Genomic DNA, 19,941 nt, shown 5'->3' on the forward strand with positions numbered 1-19,941 from the left:
CTGATTCTCTCTGTATTATATGGCGTCACTGGCGCTCTCTGTATTATATGGCGTCACGGGCGCTCTCTGTATTATATGGCGTCACTGACGCTCTCTGTATTATATGGCGTCACTGACGCTCTGTATTATATGGCGTCACTAATGCTCTCTGTATTATATGCATCACTGACGCTCTCAGTATTATATGGCGTCACTGATTCTCTGTATTATATGGCGTCACTGGCGCTCTCTGTATTATATGGCGTCACTGACGCTCTCTGTATTATATGGCGTCACTGACGCTCTCTGTATTATATGGCGTCACTGGCGCTCTCTGTATTATATGGCGTCACTGGCGCTCTCTGTATTATATGGCGTCACTGACGCTCTCTGTATTATATGGTGTCACTGACGCTCTCTGTATTATATGGCGTCACTGACGCTCTCTGTATTATATGGCGTCACTAATGCTCCATGTATTATATGCATCACTGACGCTCTCAGTATTATATGGCGTCACTGATTCTCTCTGTATTATATGGCGTCACTGGCGCTCTCTGTATTATATGGCGTCACGGGCGCTCTCTGTATTATATGGCGTTACTGACGCTCTCGGTATTATATGGCGTCACTGACGCTCTCTGTATTATATGGCGTCACTGACGCTCTCTGTATTATATGGTGTCACTGACGCTCTCTGTATTATATGGCGTCACTGACGCTCTCTGTATTATATGGCGTCACTAATGCTCCCTGTATTATATGCATCACTGACGCTCTCAGTATTATATGGCGTCACTGATTCTCTCTGTATTATATGGCGTCACTGGCGCTCTCTGTATTATATGGCATCACGGGCGCTCTCTGTATTATATGGCGTCACGGGCGCTCTCTGTATTATATGGCGTCACTGACGCTCTCTGTATTATGTGGCGTCACTGACGCTCTGTATTATATGGCGTCACTAATGCTCTCTGTATTATATGCATCACTGACGCTCTCAGTATTATATGGCGTCACTGATTCTCTCAGTATTATATGGCGTCACTGATTCTCTGTATTATATGGCGTCACTGGCGCTCTGTATTATATGGCGTCACTGACGCTCTCTGTATTATATGGCGTCACTCTTGCTCCCTGTATTATATGCATCACTGGCGCTCTCTGTATTATATGGCGTCACTGGCGCTCTCTGTATTATATGGCGTCACTGACGCTCTCTGTATTATATGGCGTCACTGATGCTCTCTGTATTATATGGCGTCACTGGTGCTCTCTGTATTATATGGCGTCAGAGATGCTCTTTGTATTATAGGGAGTCACTGGTGCTCTCTGTATTATATGGTGTCACTGGCTCTCTCTGTATTCTATTGTGTCACTGATGCTTTCAGTATTATATGGCATCACTGGTGCTCTCTGTATTATATGGCATCACAGATACTCTCTATATTATATGGCATCACTGACGCTCTCTGTATTATTAGGCGTCACTGGTGCTCTCTGTATTATATGGCGTCTCTGACGCTCTCTGTATTATGTGGCGTCACGGATGCTCTCTGTATTATATAGCATCACTGATGCTCTCGGTATTATATGGCGTCACTGGTGCTCTCTGTATTATATGGCGTCACTGCCGCTCTCTGTATTATGTGGCGTCACAGATGCTCTCTGTATTATATAGCATCACTGATGCTCTCGGTATTATATGGCGTCACTGGTGCTCTCTGTATTATATGGCGTCACTGACGCTCTCTGTATTATGTGGCGTCACAGATGCTCTCTGTATTATATAGCATCACTGGTGCTCTCTGTATTATATGGCGTCACTGATTCTCTCTGTATTATGTGGCGTCACAGATGCTCTCTGTATTATATAGCATCACTGATGCTCTCTGTATTATATGGTAGTCACTGGTGCTCTCTGTATTATATGGCGTCACTGACGCTTTCGGTATATGTCGTCACTGATTCTCTCTGTACTATATGGCGTCATAGATGCTCTCTGTATTATATTGCGTCAGTGAAGCCCTCTGTATTATGTAGTGGTCACTGATGCTCTCTGTTGGGTGAGTTAGTGTAGTGCAGGCAGCAATATTTACCTTTGAGTTTTGAGACGGGTGTGGTATGTTAGGTAGATTAGATTTAGGTCGACTGTGTCTAGGTCGACATGGTTTCCAGGTCAACAGGAACTCTAGGTCGACGTGTACTAGGTCGACATGAGTTTTTTTACTTTTTTTGTGTCATTTTCTCTGTACAATGACCGGGAACCCCAATTAGTGCACCATGTCCCCTCGCATGGCTCCCTTCGCTCGCCATGTTTCGGGCAAGGTGCCTCACTCCGCTACCGCTGTGCTCGGCACAGATTACCGTTCCCAATTGTAGGCCACGTGGATCGTAAAGTATGAAAAAGTTTAAAAAAATGAAGAAAAAAAATCTGAAAAACTCATGGTGACCTTGTCATGTCGACCTAGAGTCCCTGTCGACCTAGATACCATGTTGACCTACTTACTGTCGACCAATACTGGTCAACCTACTTACTGTCGACCTAAAGACCAGATCCCCTTGAGACAGTGCTGACCGCAATGTTACATTTAAAGAGAATACACCCTGGAATCACAGAATAAGTGCACCAGATGCTGGCACCTTCATTTAATACCCTCACTTAAAAACATCACAATGTAATTGTCTTTATGCAAGGTAACCACTATCTACAGGGAAAGGGGGGCGCAGCCCAGACTTACCAGTGGCCTGAACACTGAGGACTAGGCTGTCCTCCTTTCTGTAACCACCTCACCTTAAGCTGCTGCTGCCACCAGACACTTACGTAGTTTGTTTGAAACAAGTAAATGCGCATATAGCGCGCCAACTACATAGAACTGCTGCAACGCCCAGTCCACATAGTCTGCAGTCCAGCTACACATGATCGCCGCAACGCCAATACAGTAGTTCAGGAACAATGGTAAGAAGGGTTTTTTCCTACCTGCCACAAAAGGGACTCCATAGAATAGAAAGAACACTTGACTGGTATGTTCACGCTGCTTTCTATTTTGTTACCCTGTATGACCAGCATTCACAGCTGCCGATGATTTAAAGCTGCTGTCCTTACTACTGCAATTTACAGTACTTCTGGAAACTGCAGTGATCTTTTTCGGGTGAATGGCTCAACACTAGAATACTGTAAATGCAGGTTAAGCGCTTTGTATGCCATTAAACATACCAGGACCCTATATTCATTGCTTAAGATGGTTGACATTTTTTGAGATTAAAAGATCTATTTTTTACCACTTTTATGACCAAGTTTTATTTTATTTGTTTAATGCAGTATGATGTCATAGATTTGTTATTACTGTTTGCATTTAATTGTAAAATGTTATAAACATACATATGTTGTACTCATATTACTGTATCTGACATATTTCATTTTCAGTCACGTTAACAATCGGCATTTACTTTTATAGACTCACATTACACTGTTGATTTAAGGCAATTGAGGTGACTGTAGAAAGGTACTAGCCACAGTCCATAACTCAGACCACACCCCCTTTTCAGACCACATCCCCACAGCACTGGTCATGTCCCCCACATCACTAGTCACACCCCCTGCGGCAGCACAAAATAGGCCCTTCAGAAATTTCAGCTCCAGGCCCATGTGGACCTTAATCTGGCACTGGGTATCAGCCACTGGCATTTCTATCATGGGTGCAAAGTGTTCGGTGAACATGCGCCCCTGGGTCCAGGGAAACCCACACCACACACACTTCACCCATATTTTCCTACTTACCTCTCCGAAGTCCACCACTGAGTGCTGCAGTGGCAACCATCACGGAAAAAAAAAACACTTCAAAAATGGCCGCTGCGCATGCGCAGTTCGATTTTTGTCTCCACAACACGGTGGGCGCCATGTTTCGGGAGACCTGTGCATGGACAGTAGACTCTGGCATATTGCTGGAGCCTACGGCGCTGTGGAGAGGAGGAGGCCCACCTGGAGTGTGCACACGGGTCCCATCCCTTCTTAAGATGCCCCTGGTATCAGTGGACCCTTAATGCCCTGCAGGCTGGTACTTGTGGTTCTAAAAGTAACAGCATATGGGGGAGGCTTGCTGGTACCTGTAGTCCTTCTGTAAAAGACAATTATCAAACTTTTACTTAAATGTTAAAAATCCAGCACCCAGGGGTGCAGGGGCTTCACCCTAGGCTTTGGGGGACCACTTTTCTAGGGATCCCTGGCCTGGGCTGACTACTTAGAGGGAAAATCATTTTGGGGGGACCCCATCAAGTGTGTCCCCTGACTGTGGCATTACCCACCTGCTAGTGTAGCCTGCACTGGTTCTAAAAATATGGGGGACCCCTACTCATTTTGTTCCCTATATTCTTAGAACCAGGGTTGGCTCAAAGAGCCTGGAGCTTGTTATGCTTGGGGGGGGGACCCCACACTTTTACACACAGAACCCTGCATGGATCTCATGGATCTGTGCTTGCTTCTGTCAAACTTGCCAGCCAGAACCAGGTCTATTAGTTTTCTTATTTATGTTTCAAATTATGGGGGTCATTCCGAGTTGTTCGCTCGTTGTCGATTTTCGCTATACTGCGATTAATCGCTTACTGCGCATGCGCAAGGTTCGCAGAGCGCATGCGCTTAGTTATTTTACACAAAAGTTAGGTATTTTACTCACGGCATAACGAAGCTTTTTCATCGCTGTGCTGATCGTAGTGTGATTGACAGGAAGTGGGTGTTTCTGGGCCGGAAACTGGCCGTTTTATGGGAGTGTGCCGAAAAACGCAGGCGTTTGAGTTGCAAAACGCAGGAGTGGCTGGGTGAACGCCGGGTGTGTTTGTGACGTCAAACCAGGAATGAAAAGGACTGAGCTGGTCGCAATGGCTGAGTAAGTCTGGAGCTACTCAGAACTGCGGGGTAATCGTTACGAGAAAATTAGCGAAGCTTTCGTTAGCAATTCTGCTATGCTAAGATACACTCCCAGTAGGCGGCGGCTTAGCGTGTGCAATGCTGCTAAAAGCAGCTAACGAGCGAACAACTTGGAATCACCCCCTCTGTGCGAGTTAATAACAACTCGCACCCTATTACATTGTCCGAGTTGTATGTTTTCAATGAGAAAACATTTGCATGTGAGTTTTCCCCCTGCGAGTAGTGGAAATGTGGGTTACATGCGAGTTTGCATGTTCTCGCAACCTGTTACATGTGCAAGTTCTGAAAATGAGCAAGTTTAGCGCTAAACTCGCACTTTTACAGAACTCGCACCCTATTGCATTTAGCCCTATTTATTTATTATCTTGCATTGTGAGACCCATTTATTTTTTTAGATGTTCCTTATAAGGAATGCTACCACTAAGGTTATTACTAAGAATTCATTCCAATTACACCTTTGCATTCATTTATATAATATCCTTAATCTGATGGGTTGGCAGAAAGATTCATAAATATTTAAAAGGAATGTTGAAAGGAGACAAAGGTTGGAAAGACTTGGACTGTTGGTTACTACAGTAGGTTGGGTAACTAACCCTAACCCTAACCTTCCCCATAATGCTCACTTTCTGTAGCCTATCTCTAACCGTCCCTTCCCGCAGCCTAACTCTAACCCTTCCTACCGTAGCCTAACCCTAACCCTCTGCCTGCGGCCTTACCCTAAACCTCCCTGTCCTACTTATTTTTGAGTTTCCCACTGTTTGGATTTCGACATTTGCATTCCGACAGGTGTCTGGATTCTGGCACCGGACTCCTGACAGCTGGCATCCCATATATTGGTATGCCAACTACATTCCACTACAACTACAGTATATGGTGTTTATGCGATTTACAAACCATAAACCCCAAGATTCTCCTGATTTCTCACCTTTTTAAGTAATTTATGACAAACTCCTTTACAAGTTGCAGAAAATATCTGGGGTTAAGAGCAGCAGTGTACCTGGATAAAGGAGGGGGGCTGCCCCTGGCCGTGCAGCCTGGTCCCTGACACCATATCCCCACGGCCTACTCCATTGGCGGTTCTATAGTGGGTGCAGTGTGGGGCCCACACCGCACACACTACATCCATTTCTCCTATACTTACCTCTCCGGAGTCCATCGCTGACCATGTGTGGGCCCCCTCATCTGCCATAGCCGTCGCGCCATTGCTAGCGCACTAACCACTAGAGACTCTGGCAAAGTGCCAGAGTCTACATCGCGTGCACAGGACTCCGACAAAAATGGCGTGGCGGCCATTTTTCAGAGTCCTGCGCATGCGCTGTAGACTCTGGCACTGTGCCAGAGCCTACAGCTCTGAGAGCGCTAGCAGCAGCGCGATAGCTACGGGATAGGAGGGGGCCCACACACGGAGTCTGCACACGGGTCCCCTCCGCTCTAGAGATGCCCCTGGCCTACTCCTATCGCTGGCTAGATCCTGGCACCTGAACAAGGTAGCCGACAGGTGTGCAAAACCCCAGCTTCTTTGAAATGTATCTGCAGCAGCCCATAGAAACTGGCTAAGACTGGCTAAGACTGAAAGCCTGTGAGTTGCTTTCTATAGGAAGCCAGTTCTCTGCTAATCTCAGCCCGGTCTGGCAGTCCCAGAGGGAGGAAACACTTCCCAATGGGTCTGCCTATCCTGCGGATGTAGGACTTCCAATAGGAAGTCACTGCCTGTCACAGTGTAGCCAGTGTAGTCTCATTGACAGCATCTGGCTCACTGAGTTGAGGTGGCAGATTTTACTGGAGGAGTAGGGGGCTGCATTTCTGCAGCCCATAGGTAAAATCTGTCACTGTTTTAGAGCTTTGAGTAAAATGCTATCCCTTTCAAGAGTGTTATTAAAACAAACACAGAAGAGGTTTTCAAATGTCCAGTATTTATATTCAGACTCTAAAATTTTACACCTTTAATCTTGGAGATAAAGCATTTTAACTAGTACATATAGCAGAAAGTACACTTGTTTGAGTAGCAAGGTCCTTAAGAAACTCTATAGTGGTTTGGAGAATAAAACAAAAGGGTTCATCACCACTTTCAGCTGCATCCAGTAGAAGTCAACATTTGAGAATGCTGAAGAGTCTGAACAGTTATAGGGTGCTTAAATTCAGAAGATAAATGTAGTATTATTATTATTATTATTATTTTATACCATGCATCGTGTACTATACTGTATATTCTATTTTTATCTTCTGAATAATAAAAATAATAATAATAATAATAATAATAATAATAATAATAATAATAAAAAAATAATAATAATAATAATAATAATAATAATAATATCAACACCACCACCACCACCACACCAACACCATAAAACCACTTATAAAAATAGTATATAAGTGGATATACTGTAAACATACAGTATAAATGAGGAAGACATCATATCCAGTACAACAAACTACTATATAAAAAGAAATCAGGAGTGCAATAATATTTGACTTACCAAATGGTAAATAAAAAAAACAACTTCCCTGCCCCACATAGAACATATCGGCAGTGTAAAATTACAGTAACTAAGACACAATCATATGTCAAAATTATAATAATCAAATAGTAGTTAGAATTAGTTTCTGATCCACCACCACAAGAAGAGGAACATCTGAATCTCTAAAACTGGGATTAAGTATTGGCAGTTATATCAGGAGGTTACTTGGAAGCTCTTAGAGAAAGTTTCACTTCAGGAGTCATAGGGCTTGATTCAGAAGTGGACACATCGCCGATGTTTGTGCAGTTGAGTGATTATTTGCTACTACGCATGCACAAAAGTTCTGAAACCCCCTACAGCTCATGTGACTGTATCACTCTGTAGTCTTTTGCGTATGGGATTGATCACATTAGGAACTGCAAGGCAAAACCATGGACATTCCTGGGTGGTGACTGGGAGGTGGCCTGAAGTGGCCTGAATTGAATGCAAAAAAAGACCATCTCATGGTTGTGTTATGGAAATATCAAGGATGTGTCAATGCAAGTGTCTGCATTCTCAGGCACAGTACCGCAGTCACTGAGCACATGTTTAGCAGGAGTTGAAAAGGAAATGCTGTGTCTTAAATAGGCTGCAAGTGTTGATTATGAGAGTGATGATGCACCGATGTGGATCGTTTTGAACCACCGTGGATTTATAGAACTAGTAACACAGGGCCGTCTTTTCATATGGGGCTCAATGGGCAGTTCCCATGGGCCCCAGGAGTATAAGCTGATAGCTGAGGGTCCCCTCTTTCCAGGGGTATCAGGTCTTTTAAAATCGGCCCTGGAGAACCAGAGATATCTGACTTCAAAGGAGTGGTCCATATCCGAGTCTGTTAATTGCTCTTCCCAGACAGATATCTCACGTTATGTCTGACTTAGATTTTTTCTGAGGGTATAACTCCAAAAACCGAGACTCTCCCCTTTTGGTTGACACTGGCAGCTTTGCTCTACTATGCCCAGAACCAGAGCTATCAGCATTCCAGCTCCATACGCCTAGGATGCAGTTTAATATATTTGTCTAAGCATTGCTCTGGCTCCTGATTTCTGAGCCCCAAGTCCCCAGTACCTCCTGAAAGGTAGGACTCTCTAGTTTTTTAGCCCATTGAAAGCTAAGAAATCAATCTCCAGGAACTGGAGATATCTACAGTCAAGCAAGCTACCATCCCACCAGAAAATGATGAATATTAACCCCACTTGACTCCACTATCCACCCCTCCCCTGCATATTAAACACACCCTGTTCTAAAGTTTAGTGTTCTCCCTCCCACCCCATATGTGCAGTTAAGCAAAAGGCATGCTGCTATGGAAAAGGGATCCTCAAATCCTATAATCAATAATGGTCTAAAATACTAAAAGGTGGGTAGCAGCTCATAATTCACAGTATCAATAATAGTTTGACTACATAATGTTATGAATTGACAATACAGTTTATTAAATAGTTATAAACAAACTGTAAAATTTTAAAAAAACTTACTAAATGAAGAATCATACTGTAAATATAGCAATCAAAAATTGTCTAAAACCAGTATACAACACAGGGGAAAGGGGTGGAGAAAGGACATAAAAAAACAAACAACAAAAAAAGTAATGGAAAAGTAAACAAAATGATAGATACCAAAAATGATGGTTCCTTATCTAAAATTTCAAAAAGGCATCATTCTTTATTGCAAGTGGTATCGTTAAAAGTCCATGTCCCAAAAGTTTTATGATAAGGTATACGTGCCCTATGAGTAGCACAAATGAAGTCCGATATTAAAAGGCACTTCATGAATAAAAATATCAGGGGCAGAATATCTTGGATGGCCTCTAATGAAGTATACTCAGTTACCTTTAATCCATAGGCATGAAAGGGTTAAAAGGGTTTTGCCAGCAAAATTTGTGTGATGGTGCTTACTCCTCCAACGTGTTTCATCTAAAGCAAGGCTTCTTCCCCCACCACCTCACCCTCTACCTCTCCGTTTCTCACTGTCTCTCACCTCACCCACTGCCATACCTGCTGCCTCTTCCGTGAGTCCCTATCTACGTATCACCCTCTCTCTACTGTCACCCACTGCCTGTCCCCCTCATCCTCTATGTCACCCACTGCCTCCCCCTGGTGTCACTTCATTCCCTTGTCACTTCATTCCCTTGTCACTTCATTCCCTTGTCACCCATACCCCGGCATCATTCACTACCACCCCATCGCCCATTCCCTGGTGTCACCCACTGCCTGTCACAGTCACACTCTGTCTTTCCCTGCCACTCCATCTCCCACTATCTTTCCCCGTCACCCACTGCCCCATCCTCTGCCTGTCCCTTGCCTCACTATCTTCCCATTTCCCTCTCTTTCATGTTACCCTCTGCCTCTCAAAGCCATCACCCTCTCCCTGTCATACAGATATGGAATTCCCTTTTAGGTCATGCCTCTTGTTTAGAGGCCACTCTCTTTTTGCGAGTCCACACCCCCTTTTCTCAGGTACCTTTGGTGCTTGCGAAATAACTCCCCTTCCACTGTCATGGAGCCCCCTCTGTAATTTTTTTCTGGATCTGCCCCTGTCATGGTGTGATATTTAATTAAGTGCTCTGCAATGCTTTGATAACCAGATCCTGATTTGAAATGGCACACAGAGTCCTGGGGTTTTGAGGATCTACCAGTGATGGTCCTTGGGATATATACTGTAGACCAGAGGTGGGGCTGCAGCACAGTCTAAAAATTCAAATAGGTGAGCCACACCAGCTGCAGTGAGTCCTGGCTGGCAACGTTTTGGTTGGCAGTTGTTCTGACTCCCATATTTGAAAACTGGACTGCACTGCTGACTTCTGGAGCTACCACTGCTATAGCCATAATTATTTTGCAGATAAGGAAGCTATAAAACAATAACGTTCTGCCCCTGCAAGGAATTTACTTTAATGGTCATGCCAGGGCTAACCTTGATAAACATTACAACAAAAGAGTCATGGCTCAGGGTAATACTCCCAAAACCCTCCCTTCTTCCTTACCTGGTTGGTCACTGGTCAGATGCCGACACACTGAAACAGCCAAAAGGTGCGGTATTTATGAGGTGGTTATCATTTCTGCAGACAGCTCCAGAGGTTCCGTGGATGGCACACTGGGGTGCACAGAGCAGAATTCCAGGATTGCCTCTCATGGTACATGTGTATGTGTAGAATGGGGTTCAGGGTTCGCTGCTGGTGTTCCACATGGTGCAATTCCTCCTGGACCAGCAGCATGCATGTCGCCATCTTGTCCTGTATACGGTGATATGAGGCAGAGGCGGTCGCAGGGTGGGAGGGGGCTGGACGGCGGAGTTATGCCATCGTTTAGGGGGAGCGGTCCGGCCAACGCAGGCGTGGCCGGACCGCTGGGGGGCGCGGTTCGCGGCAGCAGCATGACATCACACGCAGCCGCTGCGTGCTGGGGAGCGATCAGTAGCTACTCTTGAAGTGCGATGAGGAGCTACTCTTGAAGTGCAAAGGCATCACCGCTGTACGATGCCCTTGCAGTTCTGCAGGGGGGGCAGCACTGACATGCGAGGCAGACTAGCCCTGTGCTGGGCGTCCCCCCGCATGTCAGTGTGTATGATCGTAGCTGTGCTACATTTAGCAAAGCTACAATCAACTCGGAATGACCCCCAATATTTTAATTTTGCTCCTGATCTCTTGTTCTCAGGTACAAAAAGTTTTCTCTAGACTAATCTGCATGGAAAGACTGAAAAGTGTATCTTTGAAATGTCTTCGATTCCATTCCTTGGCTATATCATCTCCAAATCTAATATTCAAATGGACCCAGGGAAGTTGCAAGCCATCCATGATTGGCCGGTTCCTACCACTTTAAAAGCCATCCAGCATTTTCTTGACTTTGCCAATTACTACTGGAAGTTCATTAAGGGATTCTCAATAGTAGTGGCACCAATTACTGCCCTGATCCCTAAAGGCGCAAATGCAATACACTGCTCAGGGGAGGCTGACGCCGGTGTTCAGCAGCTGAAACAAGCGTTCATAACAGCTCTCATTCTCAAGCAACCTGATGAATCTAATCCTTTTGTTCTGGAGGTTGATGCCTCTTCAGAAGGTGTGGATGCTGTGTTGTCTCAATGCTTCGATGGTGGGAAAATTTACCCTAGTGGGTTATTCTGTGTCGTAAATGTCTTCCTGCTGAAAGAAACTACACCATTGGAGAACAAGAACTGTTGGCTATTAAAATGCCTTGGAAGTATGGCCATATCTGCTTGAGGGTGCTCGTTACCCTGTTTCCATTATATGACTGATCATAAACATTTATTGTACTTGAAGACCGCACAGTGTTTAAATCTCAGACAGGCCTGCTGGCAATATGCTTTTCCAGATTTGCCTACAAGCTAAGTTATCATCCCAGAACATTAAATCACAAGGCTGAAGCGCTTTCCTGTTCTTGGATTCCTGAGGAGGTTAACATCATCCCTAAAACCCAATGTGTCTTGGATCCAGCATCATTTGCTGCTATTCAAGCAACTAATACTCCACCTGTTGCAGAAGCAACTGAGTGACTTGAACTGTTACACACCTCTGATCTTTAATACCACAAGCAATTTCTTCTGCATGTACTGTATAATTCTATGATTTCTAAAGTCTGCACAAATGGCATTATAAAGAAAAAAGATTTTGAGTTTCTTCAAATGGAGAAACTGAAATAGCTTATTTATACCTATTACCCGAGGTGCATTAGAATGACTATATTCCTCCTGGTAGACCAAATGTCTCAGGTATGGGCAGCCTTGCTGAAAGGGCAAGTATTTTGGTTGACCAGTATCGCAGACACCATGTATTGGTATTACCCTCCTACACCCAAGACAGCATGGATGTTTTAAAAATAACTGCAGGATATCGTAGTGAATCCCAACACCTGGCTTGCTACTTATGATGTAAAGAGCCTATATACAAGTAATTACAATAAAGGCATTGCACCTGTCAAATATTTTTATATTAGAATTTATATTAACTAAAAACCACTTCATATGTTAAGATAAATTCTACCTCTAGGTTAGAGGAACGGTGATGGGGACGGCCTGTGTGCCCACATGTGCCAATCTCTATCTGGGGTGGTGGGAGAGGGAACATGTGTTCAAGAAGACCCATGAAATATACACACACAACATATCCTTCTATATCTTTGCTATGTAGATGAGATCTTATTTGGGAAGCCAAAGGGAACCTCTTGGATGAATTTATTCCATCTTGAATAACAATGATCTTAATTTGAGACTAGCAGGAGAAAAAAGTCAAAGAGAAATTAATTTTCTTGATTTAACCATCCAAATAGAACTGAATGGATAGATTAATACTGACATTTTTCAGAAAAAGACAGTGACTAACAGCATCCTACATGCCGCTAGTTCCCACTTACCAGCTACTATTGGAGCAATCCCAAAAGCAGAATTTTACCACACCAAAACCCCCCCCAGTAATTAACATATATATGACCTATTGCACCCTGAATTAATCCTACTGGGTGGACAAATATATATCTAACTTTTATATGATCGAATTAACATATATGATCTACTACATTCTGAATGAATCCTGATGTGTGGGTACATATATTTATTCCACATACGTGCTGCATTTCTAGTGCACCATCACCTTTGTCACCCAGGAAGGGCATTTTAGGTTCGTTTAAAGTAACAAAGAACCTGTGGATGTATATGACATAAGAATTTAATACTACAGCTATAATGTCTAAATATAATTAATGACACAGAATTGTGATATGGCTGTTTAATTTATAGTGCAATCACTTTGCCACCAGCAATTATCACAAAAGCCCCACAGAGTGACATTTGTATACCTATGAAGTGATACCTGCCAGCAGCATATTAACCCTATATGAGTAAGAGTACTATTACATTTTAGTGTTCCAATACCATGAAGTGCAGAGATTTCTGTGAGCAGCATATGGTTCAAAATGACTCTAAATATTGCTACACTATTACTACTGCGATTAATGCAAATGTTATATAGGGTATGTCACTAACATGATTAACCTCAACAGTGCTACCTACCAGTAATAGATAAACCTAGTATGAATTAGGGGCTGCCTTATAAGGGTACTATATATAAACACTAATATAATTAATGTTGTGAAATCTGTCACCAACCAAACATACAGTATTAGATTATATTAAGACAACGGTATGATCTGCACTGTAACTATTATTCTAAAGGTGTGTACACACGGTAAGATATTTTCTTCCGATTCTGACTATATAGTCAGAATCGGAAGAAAAGATAGTGCAGATCGCAAGGTGACAGTCACCTTGCGATCCCGATCCGATGCCGATGCGCGGCCCCGCGCGGTCGGCATCGGCAGAAAAAATAGGCTGTGCAGGCAAGTCAATCCTGGCTATCTCTATAGAAGAGATAGTCAGGATTGACATCGCACATAGCCAGCATCGCAAGCACACTCATTATGTGCTTGCGATACTGGCTAAGTGCCGACCCGGCCCCCTGTCGCACGGTGAGAATCGGATAAGTCCGAATCTCACCGTGTGTATGCACCCTAACAGTAATTATCATATAAGTGAAGTAACAATCTAATTCAACCCTCAAGGGTGGTACTGCACAAATACATAGTAATATACACTGCTCAAAAAAATAGAGGGAACACTAAAATAACACATCCTAGATCTGAATGAATGAAATATTCTTATTAAATATTTTGTTCTTTACATAGTTGAATGTGCTGACAACAAAATCACACAAAAATTATCAATGGAAATAAAATTTATTAACCCATGGAGGTCTGGATTTGGAGTCATTCTCAATATTAAAGTGGAAAAACACACTACAGGCTGATCCAACATTGATGTAATGTCCTTAAAACAAGTCAAAATGAGGCTCAGTAGTGTGTGTGGCCTCCACGTGCCTGTATGGCCTCCCTACAACCCACACAAGTGGCTCAGGTAGTGCAGCTCATCCAGGATGGCACATCAATGCGAGCTGTGGCAAGAAGGTTTGCTGTGTCTGTCAGCGTAGTGTCCAGAGCATGGAGGCGCTACCAGGAGACAGGCTAGTACATCAGGAGATGTGAAGGAGGCCGTAGGATGGCAACAACCAAGCAGCAGGACAGCTACCTCCGCCTTTGTGCAAGGAGGAACAGGAAGAACACTGCCAGAGCCCTGCAAAATGACCTCCAGCAAGCCACAAATGTGCATGTGTCTACTCAAACGATCAGAAACAGACTCCATGAGGGTGGTATGAGGGCCCGACGTCCACAGGTGGGGGTTGTGCTTACAGCCGAACACCGTGCAGGACGTTTGGCATTTGCCAGAGAACATCAAGATTGGCAAATTCGCCACTGGCGCCCTGTGCTCTTCACAGATGAAAGCAGGTTCTCACTGAGCACATGTGACAGACGTGATAGTCTGGAGACGCCAAGGAGAATGTTCTGCTGCCTGCAACATCCTCCAGCATGACCGGTTTGGCAGTGGGTCAGTAATGGTGTGGAGTGGCATTTCTTTGGGGGGCCGCACAGCCCTCCATGTGCTCGACAGAGGTAGCCTGACTGCCATAAGGTACCGAGATGAGATCCTCAGACCCCTTGTGAGACCGGGTGTAGTATGGGTGACCGCCGGTCTCCTGACCGCCGGTCACCTTACCGACGCCGGGATCCCGGCAGCATACCGACGCCGGGATCCCGGCGGGGAGGGGCGAGTGCAGCAAGCCCCTTGCGGGCTCGCTGCGCTCGCCACGCTGCGGGCTCGGTGGTGACCTGCGGTCGCCACGGGTTCTATTCCCACTCTATGGGTGTCGTGGACACCCACGAGTGGAAATAGTCCCTGTTGGTCGGCATGCCGACCATCGGGATAGTGAGCCGTCGGGCTCACGGAGGAGGTCATGTGACTTTCGGTCAGCCGACCGGCGGTCACATGACTACCACCCGTGAGACCATATGCTGGTGCGGTTGGCCCTGGGTTCCTCCTAATGCAAGACAATGCTAGACCTCATGTGGCTGGAGTGTGTCAGCAGTTCCTGCAAGACGAAGGCATTGATGCTATGGACTGGCCAACCCGTTCCCCAGACTTGAATCCAATTGAGCACATCTGGGACATCATGTCTCGCTCCATCTACCAAAGCCACATTGCACCACAGACTGTCCAGGAGTTGGTGGATGCTTTAGTCCAGGTCTGGGAGGAGATCCCTCAGGAGACCATCCGCCACCTCATCAGGAGCATGCCCAGGCGTTGTAGGGAGGTCATACAGGCACGTGGAGGCCACACACACTACTGAGCCTCATTTTGACTTGTTTTAAGAACATTGCATCAAAGTTGGATCAGCCTGTAGTGTATTTTTCCACTTTTATATTGAGGGTGACTCCAAATCCAGACCTCCATGGGTTAATACATTTTATTTCCATTGACAATTTTTGTGTGATTTTGTTGTCAGCACATTCAACTATGTAAAGAACAAAGTATTTAATAAGAATATTTCATTCATTCAGATCTAGGATGTGTTATTTTAGTGTTCCCTTTATTTTTTTGAGTAGTGTATATCAGATATAATCAAGGGCACAACATTGTGTCAGTTCTGACAGTTCAATTTTATATTCAGTGATATCTGCCAACAGTAAGTGACACATTCTACTAGAACAGATGATCACAATATACTAGTGATAATGTATTTACAGCTTACCACCTATGATTTAAGAGTCCTTTAGGTTACCACATAACAATAAATACACTGAAGACAAGTACTCCTGGGGAACAAGTGTATTAATGCATTATTCTGATGACACACATCATCATTTTTTATGAAGGTCATAGTTACCAACAATAATACTATTTGAGCAAGAACATTGCCCACACAGTGTTATATCATGTTTTAATCTCACTATTATTGTTTATTTTTTATTTTTTACTTTTGTTTTTAAAAATTTCACAGTAATAGGCTTTTTAACAAGATATATAATAAAAGTTATATTTTATATAATCTTATTATTATTTTAAACCCCTTTTTGTGTGCCACCGTAAAACCAATTATGTCTCTTTTTCTAGAATACTCCACATGTTGGTAATTCCTTTGTCAATCCAGAACTTCACAAGAGACATTTAGACTGTGCCCCATGCCTCACAAATCTCAGAGCATATATCGGTGTCCAAAAGACTTGAGTTGATTTCTGCAATGATCCTACTGGTGGCCTACTCTCAGAGCCAATACTGAAGCATACATTGCACCCTCTGCTAAGTGTGTACAACACAAGTCCACTGGACAATCTCCTCCAGAACAATTTCACACTTTGTCTGTACCAAGTCAGCCATGGACCCATATCTTGACGGACTTTATTACAGATCTTCCATACTCCAAAGGATTTAACACCATATGGGGGATTGAGGATCAGTTCTCTAAGATTAACAAGTTTACAACCTTCTTAGAAGGTAGTAAAAAGGAGGGCTGGTAATGTATTTAAATAGATTAAGATTAATCACAGAATAAAAAGTACTGTTGGCAGATTTTATATATCACATCAGCATCAAAGGTAATCAATAATGGTAATAGATATCGTGCAATGATCATGTTAGGAATAAAACAGATATTAAACCTGTTCAAGTGTCCATTGGTTGAATATATTTTGTTTGTGGACAGTACGTGTCATGTATATTCCTGGACACAATCCAGATTAGAATCCCAGTTTAGTTACAGTCACCAATTGGGTAAGCTATGCTACTACTCCTGAATTGGGATATGGGGGGTAATTCCAAATTGATCGCAGCAGGAAATTTTTTAGCAGTTGGGCAAAACCATGTGCAGGGGAGGCAGATATAACATTTGCAGAGAGAGTTAGATTTGGGTGGGTTATTTATTTGTTTCTGTGCAGGGTAAATACTGGCTGCTTTATTTTTGCACTGCAATTTAGATTGCAGATTGAACTCACCAAACCCAAATCTATCTCTCTCTGCACATGTTATATCTGCCTCCCCTGCAGTGCACATGGTTTTGCCCAACTGCTAAAAAATTTCCTGCTGCGATCAACTTGGAATTACCCCCATGATCTCACCCGCGGGAGTATTGTGTTGGTCGTCACTCAGCAGAATCACCGGCGTTTTGGAGAACAGTCTCTGGCAATAGATTTAAGCCGTCAGCGTTAGCCTTTCAGTGAGCTCCCGTGGTGAGTAGCCTCCACATGTGCCAGGATGTCCAGCAGCAAAAGCACAGCGTGACAGAGTGTTCCCGGCGTGTTTTTCCCAGAGGGGGAGGGCAAACCCAAATTCAGTGATACTTGAATCAGCTGCTGGGCATGGGTGGCAGCTTCAAAGAATTCTTATGATCATAAGAAACATCTAAACAAACAACTCTTATTGTTTCTCTGTGATGCCGATTGTGTTTATATGTGTTTTTATATATTGTGATGATTATAGTAAAATAATGTTAAATGTATGTTGTTGTTCTTAATACTGTTTAATATACCAATGTATCTATGTATAATAGATATGTGTCACCTTTATAAATACAACTTTGCTAAGACTGATGGTAATCTGTATAGGTGATCAGACTAAATACAAGTGTATGTTTTAAAGTAGACCTGTGATTGGCTACTACGGACTTAAATACCTAAAGGTCTGAGACCCCTACACCTATCTCCTGAGGAAACTGATGGCTTACTATTAGTGGTTAAACACGTTGAGATCACTAGCAGACTGCTTTGAAGCTGCAACCCATGCCCAGCAGCTGATTCAACTATCACCAAATTTCGTTTCGCCCTCCCCCTCTAGGAAAAACATACCGGGAACACTCTGTCATGCTGTGCTATTGCTGCTGGACATCCTGGCACGTGTGGAGGCTACTCACCACGGGAGCTCACTGAAAGGCTAACACTGACGGCTTATGTCTATTGCCAGAGACTGTTCTCCAAAACGCCGGTGAGTCAGCTGAGTGACGACCAACACTACACTCCCGCGGGGATCATATCCTGATTCAGGGATAGTAGCATACCTTACCCAATTGGTGACTGTAACTAAACTGGAACTCTAATCTGGATTGTGTCCAGGAATATATATGAGACTTACTGTCCACAAACAAAATATATTCAACCAATGGACACTTAAACAGGTTTAATATTAATATCTGTTTTATTCCTCCGGACAGGACGAAACGCGTTGAGACTGGCCTACCTACTGAACCAGCCTGATACTTGCATCAATAAGCTAAGCTTTTACAATTTTTTTTAATCTTTTTGGTTAAATAAATGTTTTTCATTACTGTGAAAAAGGAGTGGATACATTGTTTGAGTTGCTGAAACTTCATGGTGCCTTCTTGAATGCTTGGATAAAGGTTCATCTGATGTGCACAATATTATAGTTTTGGTACGCATGCTATTTGGGTGTGAGGGGCCCTTAGCTGGTGGATTTGACTATTACACTATGTGGCGATTGTTTCTGTCTCCCTGATGTGCAGGTGGTGAGAAGCTACGAAAAAGGAGACTGATAGGCCTTGATTCAAGTTACTATCTGGTACGCAACTTTTAGTTGCCGTGTGTAGAGCACACCTTGTAATAACTTACTACACCATAAGGTGCTTGTTCTTCTCCCCTACTTTCACAGAACCTTTGTTGCCATAGGTACCGTATGGCATTTTCGAAGAACTGAGCAGCCGCCAAGTGGAGTGGAAGGTGTTTACAGAGGACTAAATAATCTGGACTCTGATTACCTGTCGATTACATATCAGGGTATCTGAAGTGAGACTTGTATTTCGCTTTCCCTAATTGTGTTACTTGTTGAACTGTGCACGGGAAACTGAGCTATAGATAAGCGCACTGGTCTATACAATTTGCTTTGCATATATATATATATATATATATATATATATATATATATATATATATATATATATATATATATATTCTATCAGAGATGAGCGGGTTCGGTTCCCGGACAACCGAACCCCCCCCCCCCCCCCGAACTTCATGCTCCGAGCCGGTATCCAAGCCTGGTTTGGGACTTCCTGCCAGACTTGGAAACCAGAACGAGTCAAAACATCATCATCCTGCTGTCAGACTATCGCGGGTTTTGGATTCCATATAAACAGCTGTGCGTTGCCACCATTTTCACTACAGACTTGGAGAGTGAGGAAGACAGACCTCTGTCTCTCTGTGGGTGGTGGCATCAGTTGGGGTTAGTGTGTGCTCTGTAGGGGTGCTGCTGCAGTCACTGTGGTGTACCTGGGCTGTGTTAGGGGTGCTGTTATGGCTGTCCTGGTTGTCACTGGTGTTTCACGTGCTGCAGCTGTACATGGGTGTTGCTGTCCTGGCTGTCATTGTGTTGTACATGGGGCAGGGGCACTGTCCACCTGTATGCTGGAAAATATAGGGGTGTTGCTGTTAAAATAACATTACACTGGCCCTGTATGCTGTAAAAATTCAGGAGTGCAGTTGTTAACAATTAAAAGCACACTGCTCCTATATGCTGTAAAATATAGGGGTGCTACTGTTAAAATAACATTACAGTGACCCTGTATGCTGTAAAAATTCAGGGGTGCAGTTGTTAAAAATTAAAAGCACACTGCTCCTGTATGCTGTAAAAATATAG

This window comes from Pseudophryne corroboree, chromosome 4 (assembly GCF_028390025.1).
Source record: "Pseudophryne corroboree isolate aPseCor3 chromosome 4, aPseCor3.hap2, whole genome shotgun sequence".
NCBI lineage: Eukaryota > Metazoa > Chordata > Amphibia > Anura > Myobatrachidae > Pseudophryne > Pseudophryne corroboree.